At 42.9% G+C, this 24,151-nt stretch overlaps 1 protein-coding gene across 3 annotated transcripts in view; it reads left to right on the forward strand.

Annotated features, from left to right (window-relative positions):
- Window positions 1-24,151, forward strand: part of DCAKD (dephospho-CoA kinase domain containing) — a 474,430-nt gene that overhangs the window by 129,296 nt on the left and 320,983 nt on the right. For 2 of the 3 annotated variants that reach the window (XM_044055123.1, XM_044055121.1), the window contains one exon: window positions 3,465-3,530. The gene's annotated coding sequence lies outside the window, so the exon portion shown is untranslated. Of the gene's footprint in view, window positions 1-3,464; window positions 3,548-24,151 lie in introns of all 3 variants that reach the window. The other variant, XM_044055124.1, reaches the window with a different exon arrangement.

The raw sequence follows: 24,151 nt of genomic DNA on the forward strand, positions 1-24,151 counted from the left end.
TTTCAGTGAATTGTGCACAGTCAAATGTGTTTCAGTGAAATGTGCTTTCAGTGAATAGTCCTAGACCCTGCCGGACATCCTAGCCAGCCCCTAGTTTCAATGACTGCTTCCACCCATTTCCTCAGCTTTGGGAATCAACCCAAATGTGATGACTGCAACAGTGAAACACGAAAAACATAGTACAGTTGTGTACACTTACCATAAATGTAGATGTTCGAGTGTATTCACTGTTGCAGTCCTGGCATCCCTCCCTCCAGCCCCCTTTCTTCTATTTCTCCCTTTATTACCATTCTAACTTGTAGTTCTCCTTTCCTTACAAGGGCCATATTGGTATTTATTTTCCACTGGTGGGGTTTCTTCCACCAGAACCTGGCCTCCTACTTGGGGGCTTCTGACAGGTTAGGGCAAGAGAAACTGATGTAATGGCATCGGCTGCCTTACTTTATACTACTGATAACCTGACGTCAGTCCTCAAGCGATAGCAACCGACGCAGAAATACTAAGTCTCTGGTATTCGGGCTGGCCGAGGGCTACCCTGGCAGGGATAACCCAAATGTGATGACTGCAACAGTAAATAAACTCTAACATCTGCATTTATGGTAAGTGTACACAACTGTACTGTCTGTATTTCCCTGGGTTGGTTGATAGTCTGCCTTGTGGAGGGGAATGACTGTTGCAGTTTTCCATTCACTTGGAATATAGCCTGTTTCAAGGCTGTAGTTGATGAGTGCCTCAAGTCGTCCTGATAGGTCATGTTTTAGACTGCTCAGAGGGTAATCAGAGATGTTTTCAGGACCTATGGAGATGGTGTTCTTAGCTTTAGCGAATTTTGCCAACACTAGGTCCCTATTGATATCTGGGAAAAGTTTGTTGGAGAGCATTTCACCTGGTGGAGCTGGGGGAGAGATGGGGATGAAGATGAAGTCTGAGCTGAATTTGTCAGCCAGTAGATTTGCTATGTCACCCTGATCAGTGTAGGTTGTACCATTCACCACTAGTTCAGCACACTGTTGTGTGTTACCTCTAAGGTTGCGGATGTAGCTGAAGAAGGCCTTCTGATTGTCCTTAGTCTGTGAGGCTGTCCTGACCTCATAATTGGACTTGTTGGACTTAATTAGATCTTTTAGTTTCTTGTTTAGTTGTTAAGAGTTCGCTTGCCTTTAAGGGAGTTGCTTTTCCTGCTTTTGGCCGTTAATTTTCTTCTTTTATTATATACCCTATTTAAGGATTCCATTAGTGGGGTTTGTTTTTAGCATTTGTTTTGGGTTTATCTCCGGTAGGTATGGCATCCTCTATGCAGCTGTTAGCATTTGTATAGTGACTATGAATAATTCTGCACAGGTAGCTGTGGTCTCGGGGTTGACAAACTGCCACTTAATAGGATGTAGTTTACCCTTGAATAGTTTCTAACTGTTACTGGTTTAGCTGGATTTTCTGAGTTGATTTTTACTTCAAATGAGATAGCTTTATGATCTGACCAGGTAGTATTGAGAACAAATTCTTCCTATATACCCCAGGATGTATCAAAGTTTACAGTGAGTCAGACAGTTCATCTCTCTGTTTTCTATCTAGAATCAAAAAATGAGAGAGAAATAATTTTAAACACCTTGCATGCTTACATAACAAAAACCTTCAGGACTTCTGTGTTTATTTCCCATAAAGGTATAGAAAAGGGGAGAATCAGTGTCAAAACAGACAATTTCTGAATAGTTATCACATGCTATTGCTTTTGCTGTTCTCACCATAACAAGACATTTCCGGGCAAAGTTAGGGGCCACTCGACCAGGGCTATGGCTACTAATGTGGCTTTTTGGAAACAAGTAGACTGTAGAAATATACTAGAAGCTACAGTTTGGTTACCTGTAAACATCTTTACCAAGCACTACAAATTGGATTCCTTCTGTAGTCCATAGCAGGCTCTGCTAGGACTATTCTCCAGATGCTCCTGGACTCTGATCCTTCCTCTTCTCCTCCCAGTCTTTCTAAGCTCTGGTATTCATTTCATGTGGCTTAGACTACTGCAGCAGTGATTTAATGATGAACACATTCAGTTGTTCGAATGGATTACTTTTGTAGTAGCTACGTCCTCGCTCCAACCCCCTCTTTTTGTTAATTTTAGAGTGTTGGATTTTTATTATTACTATTCTTATTTGGCAAGGCTAGCCTCCATCTTATGAGGCAAGAAAGCACTGAAGTTTTGTTATCCTAATACTGATTTTTACTGTTGTCCTCAATCTGTACAGCGGTAGGGTGTGAAGAAGGTGCCCTAAAGCTTTGGTAGCTGACTGGCTGGCTGATCCTTTGCAGGATGTTTCATATAACTTAGGCTGCTGCAACAGTTAACTATTTAAACATCTACTGTTATGGTAAGTTTACCTACATAACTGTACTTTATTAATATGTTATTATGATCTTTTCGATATGATGTAGCATAATTTACTGTTTTTATAGTATGGAAACATATATGAGATACAAACATCTGAATGTGCATGGTTTATTTGCAGGGAGATGTTTTGTTTTGCATTGCTAATGACTGTCATTACAATAATGAAAAGTAGTTGTTATTCATAATAGCTTCTGTTACTTGCATGCATATTTGTTATGCCTTCAGTCAGTAGACGTAACATTTGGCATGTGTTGTTTCAGGTTCATATTACGTTGTCAAACTTTCAAAAGTCTGAACACCATATGGTGGAACCCATACGTTCGAACTTTCAAAAGTTAGAAAATGTCAAAAAAAAACAGAAAAAACCTACCTGATGGTTGTAAGTAGGGAGGCAAGCCCCCATGCACCCCCCACAACCCCACTCTTTAAATATACCAATTCCGAGATTGCACTACAGTGCAGTAAAGGGAAATCTTCCCTTTCCACACTGAACAGAAATCCCCATTGAAACGTTTGAACTTTTGAAAATTCGAATATATGGGTTCGACAATGTGGTGTTCGAACTTCTTATGGTTCGACAATGTAATATGTATCCTGTGTTTCATTGCCTGGCAGGAAGTAGAAGGTGAGGTTTACTGAACAGCAGACACATGTACATTTTCAATTCTTTGAGGACAGATGGCACTCTCCTAATGGGTTTTGGCACAAATCAGGAGCTAAGGTATTACTGATGAACTGAGGCTGTGATGTTAGTTAATGCTATTGGTGGACATGGACACCCCAGCACAGAATGTTATTAGTGCATCAATGACATGAAAGACAGGGCTAGAGAAAAGCATTGGACCTATGGCTATTCTGTGAGAGTGGACAGACCCCAATCACGGGAAATGGGACTAACATAAAGTGAACATCAGTTAGTGTCATTAGTGCATGAGATATCCATGAGTGGGTTACCTGAGGGAGTGGATGTTGGTGCAACATGGAGAGATGGGAAATATGCAGTGCACATATGTAGATATTTGTTAGTTACAGATCTGCAAAGTATTAATTTATCTTTCACCTTTATTATGTTTTGCAGAATGTTTGGCAAACCTTGAAGAACCACAACCAGATATACTGAGGCAACTACATTCTACAGTACCAGGTATTGCCTTGGATTTTGTAGGTTATATTCTTAAAACACATGTTTTGGGTTAAGGGGACAAAAATGTATTATACTTAAATACATATTTCTGTGCAGGTCCCATGTCTTCCTCTGAATATTAAGGGTTGTCAATTAGATCTTGGCCTGTATAACAGTAGGTTTGATTGTTTTGTTGACTACAGGACTATTGATGTTACTGTGTCTACAGTGTTGACTCTGTGTGCCTCAGAGGCTTAAGTCTTACATGTGCAGGTTGGATAGCACAATGGTTAAAGGTGAATCTGCTGGAGGAGAGTTATACGCACATGCAAAGACCAAGGTTGCGAGGCTGGGGAACATCATCTGTTTCCCCTGCTATCAGCTTTGGATATTCTTTCTGCAGAAGGTGTGGGGTAAGGGCACCTCAGACATATTAGCCTCCATTTACGTGACACATCTTCTGAGTCTGATTCTGTTGACTTGACAAGTGAAGTATGATCTGCACTTTCAGAGATGACAGCTGAGCCTGCTGTAAGACATAGCATGTTGGGTCCAGTGGCATATCCTCCACACCAGATATACCTGGCAGATGGTGTATACTATGAAATCCCTGCATCAGGGTGTCTGCTCAGCCTGAGTGCAAGGCTTATAGATGTATGCCCATGCATAGGCCAGTGGACACTGCAAACATTGGGCTAAGGATCCAGCTTGAGGATGCCTTCAGTTTGCCTGGCCAGGGACTGAAATGTTGCTGTGGCCAAGATAGTTACTGCTGTTATTTTTCCCTGTTTGTAGGGACATCAGCTGACCCCTAGCGCCATGTAACTCCATTCCCCTGCACAAACTACACAATATAACAAGTGTATTTGAACCCATATGGAAATGATGTCTCTTCCTTGTGGGAGAGTGATGTATACAAAACTCTGGCCTCAAAGCATTTCCTTGCATATCATCAGTGCTTGGCTGGGCCTGTTACGGATACTGCAGTACTTCCTACTATGTCATAGAAATGATATATGTAATATTTTTCATACATGTACCAACTGATGTTCTTCGTGTTTCACTGTTACAGTCATTACATTTGGGTAATCTCCTGGCAGGTTGCCCTCAGTCGGCCTGATTAACAAAGTCTTGGGTCCTGCGTCGGTTGCTGTCCCTTCTTCCATGACGTCAGGTCATCAGGGGTATAAAACATGCAGCCGTCGTCATTGCCTCAGTCTTTCTTGCTGTGCGGTGCCCGAAGCAGAAGCAGTTCGCAAGTGCTGGTCGGGTGACTCCTGAAATTTTAGTTTTTTGAGTTTCGGAACCAAAGTCTTCAACTTAAAGCTAAGTACCCGGTTGGGGAAACTTTTTCTTGCTCCTTACCGATGTCATTAAAAGTTAATAATTGCATTACTTGTGGAAAGCAAATACCTCACAAAGATTTTCATCTGTACTGTATTCCTTGCCTAGGCCCTGCCCACGACGTACCTTGCTGTCGGTTTTGTGCTTTATTTAATCAGCGCACTATCCGTCATCGGTACATTTTTGCCTCTAAATATTTCGGTTCTCGGTTTAATTATGCAGAAGTGATGTCGGTTAGCCATCCGACTACCGGGATTTCAAAAAAGCGCAAAGATAATGACAGAGATAGGCCGTTGAGGTCCAAAACTGATGACAACACTTCTCCTAAGCCAGTCGCCAGTTCGCCGGTACTCAGTGAGGTGCTTTCATAGCCCCTGATTCCTGCTACTTCTGACTCGCAGGCCTCTACTGAGACCCATTCAGAGTCTGGTATGCCGTGAGGTACTTCATCTATGGAACCCGCGGATGTCTCTATCTTGGATGGGTCCGGAGCCGCTGTGCAGGCACCGGCTTCTGAGGGTTTATACAGGCCTACAGCCTTGCATATCAAATCAACTCCACCTTCAATACTAAGGCCTAAATCTCGATCTATGTCAAAAAAATGATGCCCAGGCCACATGTTCAGGCTCCTATGCCTAAAAAACAAATGATCAAAATGACTGAAGATTTAATTACTCTAATCAAGGGCAGTCAGTCCCCCCCCCCCCTTCTAAGAGGCCTAGGGCTGAGCTTGACTATAAATCTTCTGATCAGGATTCTGTTTCTTGTGACTCTTCTTATGACTTGGATTTGTCCATACCTACTTATGAGGATTCTGATGCAGAGGATTCCATTCCCTCTGCTTCCCCCCATGAGGATTTCTCTTTTGGTGAAACTTTACATACCTTACAGGAGCATTTCCACTGGGAAAGTCAGGAATTCTCTCATTCAAAAAAGAGGCTTGGGGATTTTCTTCTGTTACCGCAACATAGGCCTTTGGCTATACCTCCTGTACTAGACATTGTTGATGATGTGTTTTTGGAATCCAGTATGGCCCCTGATTAACTGCCTCCAGCTCCTTGTAAACCTAACAGATACTACAGGGTTCCTGAGTCCCACAAGTTCCTTTTCAAAAATCCTGTTGCAGATCCTGAAACCATTTCTCAAGGCCCCAAGGGCATTAAGGCTTCTACTGCTAAAACTCTACCCCTTCTGATAGAGACTCCAGGGAGCTGGATAGATGGGGTAAAAAGGTTTATACTTCTGCAACCTTGGCTATCAGGGCTTTAAACAGAAAATTATGTTGATTTCTCACTGTGTGGAAAATAAAGATTTACAGGATTTATTGCATTCTGCTGAACAAGTTGGAAAACATACTTTGCAATGTGGTTTTGATTTTTTAGAGGCCTCTTGCAGGGCTGCTGTTACTGGCTCTGTGTTTAGAAGGCATGCTTGGCTTAAGGAGCAATCTCTGCCTGATCATGTTAAAGCAAAATTGTTGGATGCTCCTTTAAATCAGGACCGCCTGTTTGGCAGTAAGGCTGAAGAAGTTTTAAAAAAGATGGAAGATAAAGCGAAATCTATGCAAACTGTAAAAGACTTCTTACAAGTGCAACCTCCAAGATTTAGTAGGCACTGGCCTACCCAGAATTGGCCCTTTCCAGCTCCTTCCAGAGCCCCTCAAGCCAAATCCAGACACACCAAAAGCACCAGGTTTCAGTCCCAGGAAACTCTCAGACCTAAGCAGTGGGGGGCCTCCACTTCCAAAGCTGGAAATAACAAGACACCCCCCTATGGTAAGCAGTCTCAATGACTTTCCTTTAAAATTTCCAAGCACTTACCTTTCAGCCGCCCCTTTGGGAAGAAAGATTGCTTTTCATGCCAAAAACTGGGAACTCATAACCCAGGTCAAATGGGTATTAAATATAGTGTCCCAGGGGTACAGATTTCATTTCCACACGTTGCCAACACCAAACGGGTGGTCAGACCTGCCCCCAAATCAGTGGGCAGAGGCTCAGAAACAAGTACTTTCCCTCTTAAACATGGAGGCTATTCATCCGGTACCAGAAGAGGAAAAGAGACAAGGTTTCTGTTCCAGGCTATTCCTGGTACCCAGAAAAGCAATTCACTGCGTCCAATTCTGAACTGGTCTAACACCTTTCTGGACTTTCCAAAATTCAAAATGCTGACTCTTCACCAGTTACTTCCTATGCTAGGCAAAGATGCCTGGTTGGCAGCTCTAGATTTAAGAGAAGCTTACCTGCATATTCCAATCAGGGAATCTTGCAGAAGATACCCACGCTTCAAAGCAGGCTACTTGCATTATCAGTTCTCTGCATTGCCCTTTGGCTTTTCTACTGCACCCAGGGTATTCACAAAGTGCCTGGCTCCAGTAATTGCATTTTGCAGGCAAAGAAATATTCAAATATATCCATACCTGGACGATTGTCTAATTCAGGCAGAAAACCAGGCCATACTTCTAAATCATCTGCCATTTGTTCATAGGTTTATAGATTGGTACTAAGCTAACTGCCCTTGCGAGCCATTTTAAGCCTAGCCAATTATCCCTTGTGAGACTCAAACAGTGCACCTTGTGTTTGTAAGGCAAACACCTTAACCATTAGGTCACCCTCCTAACCAAAATAAACAGCCTCTGCAAGGCTCAAACTCAGGACCCTGCACACTACAGTCACGGAAGTTAACCACCAAGCCATCATAGCATAGGGTTCTAACTTGTCTAGAGTACACCATAAATGAAAATAAATCACAACTGGTACTCTCTCAGCAGATTACATTCCTGGGTGCAAGCTTGAATACAAATGCCCAGATGGCTTTCCTCACGCCAGAGAAGCAAATTCATTTGGTAACTTCAAACAAGTGGCCACAAAAACCCTGCTATCTGCAAGACAAATTCTGCAAGCCTTAGGGTTCATGGCCTCCTGCGTTCTTCTAATTCCATATGCAAGACTGCATATGAGGAAAGTTCAGTGGTACTTAAAAAGTTTATGGAGTCAACATTGTCACAGCCTGGAAACAATGATTCCTATCATACCTTGCCCAAGCCTGGAGTTCCTATGGTGGGCAGTGGCCTGCCACCAAAACAAGGGATTGCCATTCACACTACCCCCTGCCGCCCAAACCCTAACTACAGACGCATCAGACTATGCATGGGGGGCTCACCTGGCAGGGAAGTGCACTCAGGGCAAATGGAACCCAAATCAAATGCACCTACATATCAATCAAAAAGAAATGTTAGCTGTACAGAATGCTCTGACAGCCTTCAAGGACTATATTCTTCCAGGACAACTAATGGTAAACACGGACAACACTACGGTTATGTGGTACATAAACAAGTAGGGGGGGTACACATTCCTACCCCCTCTGGAGACTAGCCATGGCATTGTGGAACACGGCCTTGAGCTACCAAGTGCACCTACATGCTGAATTCCTGCCAGGAAAATTAAATACACTGGCAGATGGACTAAGCGGAAATCTCATGAACCCACACGAGTGGAGACTTTAACCACGGATTTTCAACATGTTGACAAGCAAATGGGGGAACCCAGACATAGATCTATTTCCCTCCCCCCTGGAACTACTAGTTGGACAAATTTTGCACAAGGATTCCCCAGAAAAAAGCCTGGAAAGTGGATGCTCTGTCCTTCAGCTGGAAAAACCTATCAGTCTATGCCTTTCCACCTCTGCCTCTACTCTGCAAAGTTCTGTTAAAAGTCAAACAGGACAACCCAAGAATGATTTTGATTGCTCCAGCCACGACAACACTGGTACCTGCTCCTGCGCAGTGTGTCACACATATCACCATGGCACCTGCCTCAGACACCTACCTTACTGTCTCAGCAGGAGAACCAGATTCTGCACCCTCAGCTCCCAGCATTGAACCTTGCAGCTCGGCTTATCACTTAAATTCACCCTTAGCATCCCTCAGCAAGCCTGTGATGGATGTCATCTTGGAGGCAAGAAGACCTAGTACTAGAAAATCTTATGCTGACAAATGGAAAAGATTCTGTGCTTGGAATCATTCTCAAGGAATGAGCACAGCAGCACCCAGTTTACCTCAGATTTTACAATACTTAACTGAGATGCTTCACAAGGGCCTGTCTTTTTCCTCCATTAAAATCCATGCCTCAGCCATTTCAGCTCATTATAACACAGAACCTCCCCTCTTCTCTCATCTTCTGCTCAAGCAGTACCTCAGAGGGGCCAAAAACTTGAGACCACCCAGGAGAGCTCCAACCCCTGCCTGGGACCTTAACTTTGTACTGGAGAAACTCACTCTACCTCCTTTCGAGCCAGCTGCTACTGCAGACTTAAAATTTCTTTCTTGGAAAACAGCCTTCCTTCTAGCAATCACTTCAGCTAGAAGGATTTCTGAGTTACAGGCCCTTATGGCAGTGGAGCCTTTCATCATCTTTCATGCGGACAGGGTGTCGCTCAGGACCAATCCATCCTTCATGCCCAAGGTGGTATCTAGTGTGGCTCTTAATCAGTCCATTAATTTGCCAACTTTCTTTCCCAATCCACAAAACAAAGGGGAACGGATTCTGGTTTCATTGGATGTGCACAGACAACTTAGATTCTACTTGGACAGAACTAAAACTCGAAGAAAATCTGAACAACTGCTGGTAGCATTTGCTGCAGGGGCAGAGGGAAAGGCTATTTCAAAACAAACCATTTCTAAATGGATAAGCCATTGCATTCATTTCTGCTATAAGCACCATGGAAAACTTATCCCCCAGGGGATCAGATCTCATTCCACCAGGGCAGCATCTAGTTCTGCAGCTTTTCTCAGAGGTGTTCCTACCAGGGATATTCTAGAAGCTACTACCTGGAGTTCAGTTCATACTTTCACCAAGCATTATCACTTACCAATTTTCTCTAAATCCAGAGCTGGCTTTGCCACTGCTGTCTTGCAGGGCCTTATAACTGGTCCTAATGCTGTATAAATCCATCCTCCCAACCATAGGTTCATACTAGGCTATCTGCCCTAGGGCATTTATAAGCCTAGCCAGAGTGTGTTTGGCTTTCGCCACCCATTTTAAATTAATTTTGCTATGCCCTTTTTCGAGGTTAGTATACTGTGCCTCTGTCTAACAGTGACACAGAAGTGATACCCGGGGTAAACCTACGATCCCCCATCCACTCATCAAGATTCCTCTTGAAGAGAGGAAATGAGGGACTCTGCCTAACCTGTTCTGGGATTTTATTCCAGAGTGAAGGGAGCCTCTGGGTTAAGAATCTGTCCCTCCAGCATTTCCTATTTATTTCAGTGCTGAGGTTCAAGTCTCTCGATCGCGTAGCTCGATGGGATTTGGATTTTCTGAGGTGCAGCATGTCCATTAATTCCGGGTTGGACATGGCTTTATACATCAGGCACAGATCGCCTCTGAGCAGGCGGTATGCCACTGAGTAGAGCTGGAGTTTCTTTAACCGGGCAGCATATGGCACCTGTTTGAGCCCTTTGATCCTCTTGGTGAGGTACATTTGGGGTCTTTCCAGTTGCTGCAGGTGTCTGGTAAGGTACATCCCAAAAGGGGCATTGTACTCAATTATGGGCCTGATGAGGGATGAGTAAAGAGGCACAATGACCTCCCTGATCTAGATGTGAATCCCTTCGTGATTAGGTGGGCTATATAAAATGTTTTTCTAACCACTTTGGCCACGTGGTTGTCAAATGAGAGATTGCTATCAACTTGGGTCCCCAGGTCCCTAATTACTTCTTCCGTACTTAATGGATTACCACTTATGTGGTAATTTGTGGGCACTTTGTTTTTGCAAAGGGGATGACTATACACTTTTGGCATTTAGCTTGAGGCCATGGCTCTGGCACCAGTTGTCTGTTTCTATGAGGCCCTTTTGAAGGATGCTTGTGTCGGCTGGAGAGTCAATTATGGCACCCAGTTTGCAGTCATCTGCGAACTTGGTCAGCCACAGTCCTTCCGTGTTGGCCTGTACCTCTGAGAAATATATACCGAACAAGAGAGGTCCCAGGACTGAGCCTTGTTGGATGCCACTTGTAACTGGTTTGGAGTCTGACATGGCTCCAGCAATTCTAACTATGTGGGTTCTGTCCTTGAGCCAGTTTGCAACCCATCTAGTGACATAGGGGTTTATATTTAAGCTGGTGAGCTTATCTATAATGCCCAAGTGGGGTATTGTATCGAAGGCTTTTGCGAGGTCCAGGTAGGCTGTGTGGACCACCTTCCCCTCAATGGCCTTGGTGACTGTTTCAAAGAAATCGACCAGGTTTAAGAGGCAGGATCTTCCCTTAACAAAGCTGAACTGGGTAGGATCCAGTGTCTGTAGGTCCCCAATATCTTTATTTATAAGGTCCATGATGATCCTTTCCATAGCTTTGCAGACCAAGGTAGTCAGGCTTATGGGGGCGATAGTTTCCAGGATCCGTTGCGGCACCACATTTGTGGAGAGGGACCACCGTTGCTGTACGCCACTCTTTGGGTACATATCCTGTAGTAAGGCTGAGATTGAACAGTAGTTTTATGTTTGGGTTTAGCTCTTCTTGGACTTCATGTAGGACACAGCCCGGGACACCGTCTGGTCCCATTGATGCTGTGTTTTTTGCTTTGGGGAGGGCGGCTCTTACCTGAGCATCTGAGATGTCAGGGGGCAGTACTCTGCTGGGATAGATATTTGCCCTTTTGATGGGGAGGGAGGGGAGAAGTTTGCGCTGAACCTGTCAGCTAGGATATTGGCAATGTCTGTGGGTTCGTGTATTTTTGTCATTCTGGACTAATTCTGAGCATATCTGGGAATTCCCACCCAAGTTCCTAACATAACTAAAGAAAGCCTTGTGATTATCCTTAGTGTCCTGTGCAATTTTTCTCTCAAAGCTGGCCTTAGACGATTTTATGAGTGCCTGTAGTTTTTTGCTAATACTGATGAGAGATGCCTTCCCTTTTTGGGATTTTGTTCTATCATGTAGTAGCTTCCTCCTTCTATTGTATAGTTTGTTTATGGCTGGGGTCCACCAGACAGGATGTCTGCCTTTGGAGGATTGGGTCTTGGTTTTATTTGGGATTGCATGATCCATGCATTCCTGAAGGTGTTCATAGAATGCATTTATAAAGGATTCTGCGGTTTGGGCATTTTTCCACAGGCCCGGGCTTTGAAGGATTCCACCTCAGTTTTGAGGAGTGTGAAATTCGCTTTAGAGAAGTTTTTCACTGTGTTTTCTGGGCAGGGGTGGGGTTGGGATGTGAATATCCAGTGAGATTAGTTTATGGTCTGATCTTACCAGTGAGGGATACACTTCTGGTCTGGAGCATAGAGGCCCCATGTTGGTGATGATGAGGTCCAGTATGTTTTCCCCTTGTAGAAGTGGTAACAAGTTGTTCCATAGCATTTGAGTTTATAAATTCTAGGAACCTCTGGGCTAGGGTGTTGGAGCTAGAGTAATGCTCCCAGTCTATGTTTGGGTAGTTGAAGTCGCCCAATATAATGGTGTTTGGAGACCTTCATATTTTCAGTGTTCTCAGGAAGGCCGAGTGGAGTTCCTGGGTTTGGGAGGGTGGTCTGTAGCAGGCTATAAACTGGAAGGCAGTTTTACCCATCTGTTAGTTGCACATGGATAGTCTCTGATGCTTCGTGCTGTGCCACCAACCTGGAGGTGTGGGTATCTTTGACGAATATTGATACTCCCCCTCCTTTTGTGGTTCGGTCCAAGTTTTGGGGCCGAAAAGCATGGTATGAGGTATAACCTGGTAGTGCTGGGGTGCTCTCGGGAGCCTTGAACCAGGTTTCTGTTACTGCACAGATATCAATGTTCTCCATGCTAAGGAGAGTTTCGAGTGAATGCATCTTGAGGTTTAGACTTCTGGCGTTGAGTAGCACTACTCTTAGTTTCTTATCCCTTGTGATACCTATGGAGGTGGGTTTGTCTTTTGAGCCTTGCCTAAATAAGGCACTATGGGGTTGGCAAGAGCCTTTGCCAATATCTGAAAGCCCAGGCGTGATAGGTGCAAGCCGTCCCTAGTGAAGCATCGTGGCTTGTCGAGCATGTCATCCCAGGCTGACAGGCAATGGATCCCCTTTGAATGACACCAATACTTAAGCCAATTGTTGAAATTGATCATCTTGTCTTCATATTGTGGCATCATTCTTGGTGAGGGTAAGATGCTACTCAAGGTCAGGGTCATACCGGCCTGGGCTACATGCTCAGAGAGCTCCTCTATGTCTCTTTTCATGTAGTCCAGGGATGTACGTCTCAGGTCATTCTCACCAGCATGGACAATGACTGAGTCATATTTGTACTTGCCTTGGAGTGACCTGAGTGCTTGTGTTATGTGGCGGATCCTAGCACCTGACAGGCAACTCACCGTGACCTTCTCCTTGTTCAGCCTGGTGAGCGGGACGTCAGTGTGCCTGACGATAGCATCACCTATTACAAGTGTATCAGGTGTGTTGTTTAGCCTTAAGGGCTGTGACTGTTCGGCACACTGGCTTTGTGAGCTATGTGTTGCACGTGTTTTGTTTTTGGTGTGCAGTTGCTTGGGTGCCTGCTTTGGAGGTCTCTGCTGCTTAGGCAGATTTTTATTTAGAGCCTCCGAGTATGTTTTTGTGTGTTTATGTGTTTGGTTTGCTGTCGTGGTAGGTCTGTGTGAGACTGGAATTGTAGTGAGTGTGGTTTCCTTTTCCTCCTGACTGGTTACGCCAGTACTGAGTTGAGAGAGCTTAGCCTCCAGTTTGGCTATATGGTTGCATCTCTCACATGTGTTGGAATTTGTTGGTAGGAGGAGAGGGTTGTCTGTGTAAATGAGGCAGTTGTAACATTGCCTCAAGATTTCCAGATTCACCAGCTGGACCGGAGAGGAGATTGACAACTGACCTTTGGACATGCTAGAATAGTATTGGGAATTCCTTTATAATTGAAAAAAAGGGCCAATGGGGAACAAGGTACTCAAGGGGAGTTTGTGAGGGTGTAGTGCTTTTAATTTTTTAGTGTTGACTTATATAATTGCTTTAGTGAGCAAGTGCCAGGTAACTTAAATGCAATGTGCTACAGGTAACTTAAATGCAAAAACGACAAACAGTAAATTTCATTCAAGTGGGAATCTACCAAAATGTAATGACTGGAACAGTGAAACACGAATAACATAGTACAGTTGTTTACACTTACCATAAATGTTGCAGTCCTGGTTACCCTCCCTCCAGGCCCCTGTTTTTCTCTGACTATACCTCTACTTTCTGTTACTATGCTTAAAAGCCTTTCTGGTATATTTGCTTTTGGTTGGAGGTATATATTTTTGTGTTTTAAAATTTTATTTTGCTCCCCATTCGTGGGGCACATGACATCTGGGGCAAGAAAAACTGAGGTAATGATGTCGGCTGCATGTTTTATACCCCTGACGACCTGACATCATGGAAGAAGGGACAGCAACCGATGCAGGACCCAAGACTTTGTTAATCAGGCCGACTGAGGGCAACCTGCCAGCAGAGTACCCAAATGTAATGACTGCAACAGTGAATACACTCGAACATCTACATTTATGGTAAGTGTACACGACTGTACTTTCTTGGTTCTGACTGTATTTGAAGATGCCCTTAGTATAGTTTCTGTGGAACTGTTTATGAATTGTTTATTGTGACCATGGACATATGCCAGACTTGTATGGAAAAGTGGACTTTTTTAACTTTGGGAGAGTGTGGACTGGTACTTAGGTTGGAACTACATATGTGTTTCTGAATTGTGTACAACTCTTGATGCATGGCGGAAAGTGCATAAATTACTATGTTGTGCACACCATGTTTATAAATACCACTCTAATTAAATAAAGACATTTTAATTAAAGCTGCAGATAAAGAAACACATAGTTTTAAATGGAATATCTACAAGCTGGCAAAATTAACCTACCAGAAAAATGCTGGTCAAAGCAAACAATGCAAAGTGCAGCTCATGGAATAGCTGTCAGTACTTATCAGCTTTAGTGAGAGATTATGGTTGCGTTTTCTCTTTTTACGTACACTGTGTGACTTTGTAGGTATTTTATATAAGTAAGGGGTTATGGGGGTGCAAAAAACTTGTTTTCTGTGATTTTACCTGTGGTTTTAATTAGTGTATTTTTCAGTACATTAGATCATCATTGTGTTTATAGGGAATTCCTTTTGAGGACTCGGATCCATTTTATCTGTACAGCACTTTTCAAGACAGTATGGCCACTCTTTGTCCATTTTCCAAAGCTTCTTAAATTTGTTTTAATTATCAGCACTGATTAACTTAATAATGTCGCAGACATTCTTCATGTTAGATTTTAATATGATCCTGAATAAAAAATTGACAAATTGAAATCCATTAAAAGCCTGAAACATGAGACTTCTTTGCTAATTTGAAGCTATTGGGATTTTATATATATATATATATATATATATATATATATATATATATATATATATATATATATATATACACACACACACACACATATATATATATATATATATATATATATATATATATATATGTATGTATATATATATATATATATATATATATATATATATATCTATTCCGCGGTGGTGCAGCGGTAGCATTGTTGCCTCACAGCAAGAGGTTCTCCTGTTCAATTCTCAGCTAGTGTGTGGGGAGTGCCTTCTGTGTGGAGTCTGCATGTCCTCCCCGTGGGTCGAGTGGCGTTCCGAAAGACATGTGTGAATGGGCGTGCCTTTGTTGAAGGTTGGGCATCAAGCTGGCAGCTCGGCACCGTGAAAATCTACTGCTAATCATTAGCAGACCGGAGTTCCGCTGTGGCGACTCCTAACCGGGAAAAGCCGAAAGCCAACAACATATGTATATATATATATATATATATATATATATGTGTGTGTGTGTGTGTGTGTGTGTGTGTGTGTGTGTGTTCTGAAATATCAAAAGACTGAAACACAATAAGACTGACACAGTACTGACAAAAGTGAAGTTATACGGGGGGGAGTTATGCCACTGCTGTGTGACCTCGGAGTTGGTATATATAATTAACAGGGGTGTGGGAGATGCAGGGGTCTTGCCCCTTTCAAAAATTTTGAAAAGTTGACAAAATTTAACCACATAGAAAACAATTGAAAAATGTGACAACATCAAACCACATTTTTCAATGTTTTTGCAGGGGCACACAGCAGTAGGGAAGGGGCATAACTCCCCCAGTGTAACTTTACTTTTTTCAGTATTTTGAGTGTCTGTCTTTTTCACTTTCAGTCTTTTGTGTGTCAGTCTTTTGATGTTTCTCTCATTTTCAGTGCAACTATATATTTATATACATATATATGTATGTATATATATTTTTGTGTATGTGTATGTATATATATATATATATATATATATATATATATATATATATATATATGTATCTTGTCAAAATTAGTTCCTTTTCCACTGCAAAACATATTTGCTTTTCTCTGTATCAGTATTTCTTAAAAAGAATCAATATTTTTTTTTGACATGAGAATTTCATTTATTTTGTATAATACTTTGTAATCTAATCACCAGTCTGTAACTTAAAATTCCCAGCCTACTATTTTGCTTGTACATTTGGGAGCTATGAGGTAAACTATTAACATTTTAAAGGGTATGCTAAGAATCATGTAAGTGTGCTTTTGTCAATTTGTTTCTCTGCTTAAGAAGTGAAGTGTGGCATATTCAGACCCTTTTCACGCGCTGTTATCTCAGCATAAGAAGCAGCATTCAATTGCTCTCAAAAGCTATTTTAAGTTGCAGCAGATTTTAAACAGAGAGAAAGAGAGTGAGCCTTCTTAATGGAAAATGCAGCTGCTTATTCTCTTTATTAATTTATTTTTATTTTGCAAATAATAAACAAAGTGCACCACTTTCCAAAAATGAAAAAAGTAATAAATGAAGAAAGTGCTCCCAAACTCCATCCCACCCGAACTGCTGCTGTCAGTAATCTCAACCAATTTTTCAAGAGAAATTGAAGCAGAAAACACCATCGGTGTAGCAAAGAGAATTCAAGAAGCAGGCCCCACTTCTAATATGATAATGTAACGCTTTCAGTTACCATGGAGCCCAAATAAAAAGTTTTATTTTCATATGAAGATACCAGAACAGTTTAAAGTGTCTTGTTACAAGATACACTGGCTTCAGAACACATGGTAGTTTAGGTGCCACAATGCATTTCCCTCCCTGCCACTCAATATATTTGTGCCATATTTTTCTAAACTGCTTTGTAAACTTTGGATTGAATCATGTCCCTCCCAAAATCTGAAGAATCCCTGATGTTGTTAGGGTAGCCTTAAAATGGGATGTATCCATAGATTTTAATGAAGGTGCCCTCAGTATGTGCAAATATCCATTTATTAAAGTCTCTGACTGCATCCCTACATGCACTAACCATACCTTGATGTCTTTTGTAACAAAGGTTAGCAGACGTTGGGGTAGGGAAATGTCTCATTTCGAACAATGTATTAAAGAATACTGTTGTCATGGACATTCTGTATCTCTGCAAGACCAATAACTCCACTAATACTAGAACCAAGGACCTAAATCATCAGTAACTGATAAAAAAAACATGGTGGAGGGCCACGTTTATAACTCAGCATCTCCCAAACCTTTGTAGTAAACTTCCCCTGCATGTTAAGCAGTGCAACCCGCTGTCTTCCTTTAAATGTTAATGACGCAATGAGCAGCTACAACTCTACTCCGAAGCTGGCCCTATGGCATGAGGGAAGGTCCTGACAATGTGTGAATGGTCCTTAGTCTTACTGGCCTTAGTATATCTTGACATTTATGAATATATAAACAAGCATGACAAACATGAAAAGATAAAATGGAAAGAAGATGCATTACAGTGATAGTGACATCGTATGCTGTGGTTCAGAAGGTGAAGGTTCCATCTGTACAGATGCATTATAGTGCTAGTGACATTGTATGCTGTGGTTCAGAAGGTGAAGGTTCCATCTGTACAGTTGCATTACAGTGCTAGTGACATTGTATGCTGTGGTTCAGAAGGTGAAGGTTCCATCTGTACAGATGCATTACAATGCTAGTGACATCATATGCTGTGGTTCAGAAGGGGAAGGTTCCAGCTGTACAGATGCATTACAGTGCTAGTGACATCATATGCTGCGGTTCAGAAGGTGAAGGCTCCATCTGTACAGATGCATTACAGTGCTAGTGACATTGTATGCTATGGTTCAGAAGGTAAAGGTTCCATCTGTACAGATGCATTACAGTGCTAGTGACATCATATGCTGTGGTTCAGAAGGTAAAGGTTCCATCTGTACAGATGCATTACAGTGCTAGTGACATCATATGCTGTGGTTCAGAATGTAAAGGTTCCATCTGTACCAAAACACTTAATGACAGCAGCACCAGACATACACCCACAAGGTACTATACTTAAGTCATGTCAGTAAAGTATTTCAGGAATGGACTAACCCATTTCAGCTGGATACCAACCGACCAAGTGTAAAGACGTCTGCTGCATAATTTTGTTTGTTTATGAACTGATCTTTTATATGATCTCCAGAGTCAAGGCATATCATTACAGAAGAACTGGATATGAAGACTTTTATTTCGTCTTTCCATTAACAAAAGTGTGTTCTGAAGTGATGCAGGTGTACGGTTCTTGAAACTGTATTAAGCATACCTTTAGTAGCAGAGGCTCATTAGTACATCGGTGACTATAAGAAACCCAGGAGAGCAGTTTTGCTACTGTGGACTATAATTCTAATCTGGTAAAATGGTATTACTAAGAGCTTTTCTAATACCTTATAAGTATTAACTTACAATCAGTTGTTCTCTGGAGGGAGTATGGTACAATGAATAAAAAAAAAGTGGAAACTAAACATACTTTAAAACATATGTTCAAAAAGAGAACGTATATTGACAGGCCATAACTGAATTAAAGAATTATTTAGTCAAAAGTTTTTGTGTCTTGTTTCTGACTTGTTTCCCCAGTACTTAGAAGTATTATACTGTAATGTACAAGAACACAAAACACAACACTCCAAAGGGGAATTGCAAGAGGCAAGGAACTACTGTTTTCATCTTTTAATTGACTGATTATTCAGAAATTAATCAAAACTTTCTACAGTCATAATAAAAACCATCAGAATAAGTCACATGATCCAGAATCATCCAAAAACCCCACATGTATTAATTATAGCTGGGCGTACTTCATTTCAAGAATGCTGTTTATATTAATAGTGTTATTAAGTTCAACAAGCACATTGGCTCCAAGTCTTAACTGCCAGTTTAGCTTTTTCATTTCTAAAAAGTTGTTTAAGTTGCCCTTTAAGCTGGCCAAATTTCCTTGCCCCCCCCCACACACACACACACACACACTCACAAAGAAAATTAGTAATGAAAGCCATTACCAAAGGAATCTGGCTAGGTTTTCAGATGACTGCAATCTAGAAACAATCACTGTATACCAAACGAGTAAGCCATCCTGCAGGAAGGTTTGTCTGAAATAAATAACTGATACCAAAATAATGGATTGAAACTAAATGCTAAAGTTGCATTATTGTATCTTTTGGGAAGTCTGAGACTCTACACAAAAAGGGATACTGACTAGGCTTAAAATGGCCCACAGCTTCAGCTAGCCTAGTACTTAACCTATGAACATAGGAACCTATAAAAACATTTTACAATTGTCACAGTTTTTTAGAATATTTGTATAATGCAGTCATTCTGTCTTTTTTTCATGATTGCTTAGAAATGCTGATATACTCTGTGCAAGCTTATGCACAGTCTTTCCAACATAAAATGATTCACAAGAATATACTATTACTTAACTGTTACGGTTCTAATCTTTCTTGGCAACAGTTGTTCTATTCATCATATGTTTACATACTGTACAAAATCTACATGGAAAAGGTCCTGCCAGAATTCTGCCTCCCCCATTATTTATGTTCCCTTTGTTGTTTTTCTTTCCAGCAAAGATATGTTGATGCTCATTTTGTAAAGTTTCATTCCTGTATTTTAAATAACTAAGCATTGCCCAAACATATTTTCTCATTGTTAGATAATATCTGTTTGATGTTAAAGTGGTCTGAATATGCTGTGCAAAAGGAATTTTCAGCATTCCTTGTCTTAATATTACAAACTTGGTTACTTTGAGGACATATTGGGTCTTTATTTTGGCTATGACCTCACTGAAAATATTGTAAATCATTTCTCTGTCATATTCTGTGTGTCCATGAACATGTGCTTAAGTATCCCAAGTTCAACTAAAACATCTTCTTTGCTGTTAATCTGGATACGTAAATGGCCTGTCGTTTTTAAAATATTTTGCTTCACAAATGATGGGTGATAACTTTTTACATGCTGATAGGTATTACTAAACATTGGTTTTCTAAAAATCTTAAGTTAAAATTCACCTGTTTCATTTGTACTAATTGTGACATACAAAAAAATTAATCATCTCTTTGGACCAAGTTACCTGTGAAACTTAAGTAGCTGGTGGAATTGTTTAAATATGTCACAAAATGAGTTATTTCCATTTTGGTAACATCCAGAGTAGAGAATCAAACATCAGTGTGTCTTAGATACAACTGAAAGTTGTTGTAATATGTGCCCTTATAAATAATGTGGGTCTCCCAAATATCTAACACTAAATTAGCAAACGCGGGAGCTACATTCGTTTGGTCTAGACTACGTAGTCAAAGGAATTAAATGTCGAATACCCTTTCTTCGACACATGTGTGTCGAACATATAGATGTAATGGGATCCTATCTCGCCTACATTCAGAACAGATGGGTTCGGAGCCGATCCATCGGCTCCGACTCGGCAACTAATACACTAGCACGAAGTCTCTCATTGGCTGGGCTACTCCCTATCCCAGGATGCATTACACCTGCTTCCCCAGATCTCGTTTGCCGCTTAACAAGCTGGACGTGGTCTCGACTTGGCTGAAGCTAAGTGGTTCTTTTTACCTTATTGGTCCTTGACCTAGGGAATTTTTGTCCATATTAACCAAACAGCTGTTTTAACAGCTATTTCTTACTAGTTCTTATTGTTTTTTTGTTGAGTGCTTGTGTCCAAAAAATTTAATTTGTTCAGTTGGGCAAGGCCCGTTTAAGTTAGAGGGCCTTTGCCCTACCTTTTGAGTGATTTTAGTTTTTATTAACCTTTGGTTAGTTGTTTTTTGGGCAAAGCCCGTTTAAATTAGAGGGCTTTGAGCCGTTTAACTTTTCAAATTCTTGTGAGGTAAACTTTCACCAGTACTTTCGCCAGTGTGTCTCATGCTTTTCAGTTGGCGCAATTTGTGTGTAGTGCTATACTTGTTGTGGTAGAGTAGTATTTCCTTAGAGTTGTACTTGTTGTGGCCTGTATCATGTCTAAGGAACAAAAGTCAGGTTTTAAAAAATGCACTCGGTGCAAATATAAAATGTCCATTACAGACAGTCATTCAGTATGTGTTTATTGTTTGGGGCGAAACATCTGCAAGAGACTTGTAGCGTCTGTCATGCGTTCTCATCTAGAGTTCTTCAAGAACGCAAGAACAAATTAATATTGAAAGGGCTTATCAAGCCTTCTTTTGAGGAAGCCTTAGATCTACCTGTTGCTTCCAAAGAAAAGATCGTCGGCTCCGACAAGTCCGTCGGAGCCGACTTCTAAAGACAAAATTGACCTCTTCTTCCTCGGCTCCACTGACTTGGGGCCGAGGGTCGAAGGTCTGCCTCGATACCTCCTACCTCGGCTCCATTGCCTTGAGCCGCAAGTTGGAGTATCGAGAGGTGAATCACCTCCATCGGTTCCAATGGCTTGAGCCGGTGGAAGTGTGCAACTCAGACTCTTCCCCTCGGCTCGAGAAGGCTCCTTCGGTGCCGATGGTGGTCCATGCTGTGGTGGAGTCGGCCGATAGCATTGGAGCCGTTTGAGCCGGTCCCCTTCTCTCGGAGCTGAGAGGAAAGTCTTCTCGATTGTCTACCTCCTCTAAATCATCGAGACTTTCAGATTCGGACCTGGATAGGGTTTTACAGAGGCTATTCCAATCTCCAGTGTTTACTAAATTGGTCTCGGCTCCAGCACAGTTAGCTTGAGCCGATCCCCCTCCAACACATTCGATTCCTCCTCCAACCTCCTCGGAGCCGTTGGAGTCGGTGGTGGTGGAGCAAAGCGAGCCATACGGTCGGAGCAGAGACCCTTCGAGGTCTCTCGGTTCGACTGTGCTTCCTACCCTGTCCTCCGGTTCAGGGTTTGGTACTCACGACCTCTTCAGCCGGGCCCGAGGGAATACTTTGGGATTGGGTGCTTCGGTGCCTAGTCTTCCTCTCGGAGCATCGGCTGCTGGAATTCCCAGTGCCATCGTGGCCTGTAGACCAGTGACCTCCTTGGATTCTGGAGGTCCGACCTTTGAGGCCATGAGGAGCGCGCTGGCCATGCCTTTGCTGGTTCAGCAAGATTCTACCTCACCGTCCCTAGATTTGAAGACTGGTGCCTCTGTTGTGTTGCAGCCCCCCGGCAGCGGGGCCCCAGGGCCTGAGGATACCCCCATCGGGGGTTCCCTTCTTCCGGGTGGTCCGTCCGAAACTGCTTCGGACGAACCCCCATGGAAGAAATTGTGTAAGAGGAAGCACGTAGACTCCCAAGATGAGTTTATTACATCGGATACTGACCTCGATGACGCAGAAGGGTCCCCCAAATCATCTTCGGATGATATCTCCTTCTCAGATATCTTGGAGATTCTGAGACAGAGAGGTGACTGGCAAGCCAAAACCCCTTCAGCTGAGGAGTCAGTCTTCCTCAAGGCCTTTGGGGCCCAGCCTTCCGCCTCCAGGGTGTCTCCGCCCTTCGATGAACTCCTTGATTTGGTTTCTCGAAGGGCGTGGGAACACCCTGATTCTGTGGAACCGGTGCCTGCGAGGCCCAATAAATTTGTCAGCCCCCCCCCCCAGAAGGAGTTTCTCACAAAGGGTGTGCCTGTAGATGCTTTGGTGGTGGCTTCTGCCACACAGCAGGACGTGGCAGAGGCTTCGACGTCTGTTCATCCTCCTAATAAGGATTCTAGGAGTATGGATAGGTACGGGAAGCGTACCCTGTCTTCAGCGGCCTTTGCCTTACGGTCGCTAAACTACTTATGTCATTTTACGAGGCTCCAAAGGGATCTTCTCAAAGAGCTAAATGACTCTCTTGTTGGTAACCTACCTGAGGCGCTGGCCCCAACTGTTGGCGCACAGATGACTACCCTCTTTTCTATTGTTAACTCGTCCATGAGGCTCATTTCATATGCGGCCGAAGGGGTGAGTAGAACAGCGAACAGGCGTTGCCCTCAGGAGACAAGCCTGGTTACGCTTGTGTTCGCTCTCGGAGGCCTTCAAGTCTTCCTTCACGGCGCCCCTTTGATGGGTCATCTTTGTTTGGACCCAAGGTGAAGGACACACTAACTCGGTGCGAGCAGGAGGGCAAGACTTTGACTGCCGTTGGGGCCCGATTTTCCACTCCTTCTAGGCCTTACCCCAAGGCTGGGAGAGGAGGGAAAATGTGGTTTAGAAAATCTCAGAAGTCTTTCCCTACTCCACCCAGTGATTCCCCTCCAGAGGCGGGGATTTTGGAAGACGCCGCCCAGAGGTGGCAGAGGCCCCCGTAACTCTGGAGACCGCGATTCCTTTCGTGGTTCTTCATACAACCAGCGTTCCTGAGTTGTTGCCCGACTGTGCGACTCCGGAACCAGTCGGGGGTCGCTTTGCGGCGCACCCACAAGCTTGGGAATCCATAACAAGCGATCAGTGGGTGCTTCGCATTATTACCGGAGGTTATATTATCCCCTTCAACAAACCCCCCCCTTTCTTTAAGGGAAATCCCGGACGTACCACCCAGTCAGCGGGATCAGGCAGCATTAGAGGTTTCAAAGCTGCTAGAAAAAAGAGCCATCCAGCCTGTCCCCATCGACCAGATCAGATCAGGAACTTACTCAAAATTATTTTTGGTACCAAAAAAGACAGGGGACTTCAGGCCCATTTTGGACCTCAGTTCATTGAATCGTTTCAGAAGAAGTCCAAATTCGAATGGTCACTCTTCAATCTATTCTTCCTTTGCTGGAAAAAGATGCATGGATGTGCTCCATAGATCTCCAGGACGCTTACTATCACATTCCCATAGCTCAAGAGTCCAGGAGACATTTACGCTTCACTCGAGTCAGTCATTTCCAATTCGAGCACTGCCCTTTGGTCTCACCACAGCCCCCAGGGTGTTCACCAAGTGTCTGGCAGTGGTAACTGCTCACCTGAGAAGTCTGGGATTCCAGGTGTTTCCTTATCTAGACGACTGGCTCCTTACTGCCATCTCCGAGCATCTACTACTCCAAGCGCTCAGAGCCACGTTCACCTT

The sequence above is a fragment of the Protopterus annectens genome, chromosome 13.part0 (genome assembly GCF_019279795.1).
Source record: "Protopterus annectens isolate FY-2018-M chromosome 13.part0, PAN1.0, whole genome shotgun sequence".
NCBI classification, from domain to species: domain Eukaryota; kingdom Metazoa; phylum Chordata; order Ceratodontiformes; family Protopteridae; genus Protopterus; species Protopterus annectens.